Below are 3,134 nucleotides of genomic sequence, written 5' to 3' on the forward strand. Positions count from 1 at the left end.
AGGAGGCTACAGGGGAGACTGACAACCCACCGTTCCCAGGGCCTAGAGATGTCGTTTTTCTCCCCAGTCCTACCAGCTGTTTCCACTAATCCTTGAACCGCGATTACCCCAGTCCACTTTTCCCTGTGGCTTTTTTATTTCCCATTAACCTTCCTGGACATAACTGAAGACAGGAATGGAGAGTACATTCTCCATGACTTTTGGCAGATGAGTACCCTTTTCCGCCTGCTTGAGGATGAAGCTGCCACCACAGGTTAATACACTGTCAGAGATGTGTAAAATTCAGTATATAGGGGCATCAGGCTGACTCAGAGAAGAGTGTGCAACTCTTGATCTTGGGGTCATGAGTTCAAGCCCCACGTTGGGTGTAGAGATTACTAAAAAAAAATAAGCTTTTTTTTTAATTCAATATATAACACATGTACATTTCTGTGTTCATGGCTTTTCAATAGTTATTGCTGACTTTAGTCCTTTTAAAATGGCTAAAGTGATCTTTTAAAAATGAAATTCTAGTTAAATATCTATAATGAAGCCACCCCACAGAAGCGCTACTTGGAATGCTGTTTGAAAGACACTGCAGCTTTACTCCAAGAGTAAGACAATTACAGGCTTCCTGGGAACTAGACTGGGGTTTGGAAAGATGTCCTCAGATGGTCATAGATTGGGTTTCCTATAAAGCAAACCCTAAGACAGAGAGACTAAGAGCAGAGTGTGTATTAGGGAGTACTCTCAGAGACAAGTAAAAGTGAACTGAGAGAGAAGCTGACGTGTACTGTGGTCACTGCAAAGCTCTCAGCTAATCCTAAAGGACATTCTGAAGACAGGAGGACACTCCGGAGTCGTTCTAAATTGGAGCGAGAGAACTGGGCCCTGATACTCCCACAACAACAAGACTTTGGATGTGAACTGCTCCTTGGAAAGGGGCAAGACCTTGGGCAAAGCATATCTCTTCAACCAAGGCCAAGTCCTGGAGAAGGATTTGGCTGAGAACTGTTGGCTTCCATCACTCCCAGCATGTAGGGGAATGACAGCTTCAGTTCTGCAGCTGGGGGGGGGGGGGGGGGGGGACATGGGTGGTGCATGGCAGCATCCATAGTCCATCCCTGAGCCTTTGGATCAATTTGTTTTTCTTAAGTTCTAAGAGCAGCCACTCTAGGGTTTTATAGGATCTTTTGTTGGAGGTGGGGGGATGAGGGGTGGGGAAAGACTTGTCAGAGAAAAAGGTTAATGAAATGAACTGGAGCACCCACAGTGTAGTTCTTCTCAAGACCATAACTGAGAATCAGAGTCTCCTCTACACCACTTTGAGTTTCCCTCTACCTTTTTTGGTGACCCAGAATTTCATCCCTGAGGGGTCTAAGATCCTATTCATCATCCCCTTCTCAGAATATCTATTGTACTTATCCATTTATCATCAAATTGGGCAAGGGAGTATTAAGAAGCCAAAGGCATCACGGGGTGCCAAACATATTCTTTCCTGATGATCACAGTGAATTACTTTTCCCAGGATGGTGAATCCCTTTCTTTCTTTCTTTCTTTCTTTCTTTCTTTTTTTTAAAGATTTTATTTATTTGACAGAAAGAGATCACAAGTAGGCAGAAAGGCAGGCAGAGAGAGAGAGGAAGAAACAGGCTCTCCATGGAGCAGAGAGCCCGATGTGGGGCTCAATCCCAGGACCCTGGGATCATGACCCGAGCTGAAGGCAGAGGCTTTAACCCACTGAGCCACCCAGGCACCCCGGTGAATCCCTTTCTTGACTGCTGGTCTTTGGTCACAGTGAGTTCTAAGTAACGGAGTGACAGCCATTGCTCGGTGTTTAATGAAATATTTGCTATGTCCCATAGGGGAAGTGTTGCCTCTTTGGGAACCAGGATCTCCAAATGTGCAGTTTCAGAAATGAAACACCACTTCCTGAATGAGTTACTGAGAATGGTTCGAGGCCAATCCTGCTTTTATTCATTGATTCCCAGATCTATACAATTTATTGCAAAGATTTCCCAAGTTCAGACATTTGAAAGGACTTACCAGACTCACTTAAGGATTTTGTTTAAAGACAATTTGAGGCCAGAGGTGGAGAGTATAGGCAAGCATTAGAGGTCTGAGATATTTCATACATAACTTCCCATGGTCCTTATTCAAACACAATTACACTCTGAATCTGGGCTGAACTGCCAATATCTGCACAAGGAATCTTACCTTTGGGAAAGCTAAATACAAAGGTTCCCAGTGGAGTGTTGATGCACCACTGGCCAACCTAGTCAGACTGGTTAGACCACCAGTCGAAGATCATCAGTAAAGAAATTAGCCTTGGTGGTCACCATGGGAGCTTCTGACTTTTAATAAAGCATCATAAATCCCACTGCCTTTATCTTGGCTAAGAGTCAAAAACTAGGATCTCCAGAGATAGAGAAGGGTTTTTCCAGTCTAGCTATAAATCAACTCTATCATATCTACTTCTTGTAGAACCAACACTGTACAATGTTAGTTGATGTAAGATATACACTGCCCTGGAGAATGGTGCCCACATCTTCTCAGAGTGCTCTATCCGAGATGGCACCTCAATAGGTTTCATTAGATCTGCTTTCATCAAAGTTGTTCCATCATTTTACCAAGCCAGAAGCCGCCATGTAGAATGGTATGTGATAAGGCTAGTGGGTCTTGGGGGTGCCTGGGTGTTTCAGTCGGTTAAGCATCTGCCTTTGGCTCAGGTCATGATCTGAGGATTCTGGGATCAAGCCCCACATCACCTCAGGTACCCGGGTCATCAGGGAGTCTGATTCTCCCTCTGCCCACCACCCCCCACCCCCTGGCTCATGCTCACACACTCTCTCTCAAATAAATAAATAAATTCTTAAAAAAAAAAAAAGACCAGTGGATCTTAAGAGCATGTATGAACCGCTAGATTTCCATGATAAGTGGTCCCTCGGTCCAATGAGATGTCATCCAGAACCCACGTCCGTAACTAAACACTTTGTATGCTCTCAGCTAGCGATGCTGGATAAGGCGCTGTAGGCAAGAAAGTTAAACCATACCCAGAATAAATGTCAGTCCAGTCAGGATAAATTGCTAAGGTGGATCCGGTGCAGTTAATCTGCCACCAAGTGACATATAAGAGGCCCAGGATTGGTCCCAGT

Source organism: Mustela nigripes, chromosome 6 (assembly GCF_022355385.1).
Source record: "Mustela nigripes isolate SB6536 chromosome 6, MUSNIG.SB6536, whole genome shotgun sequence".
NCBI lineage: Eukaryota > Metazoa > Chordata > Mammalia > Carnivora > Mustelidae > Mustela > Mustela nigripes.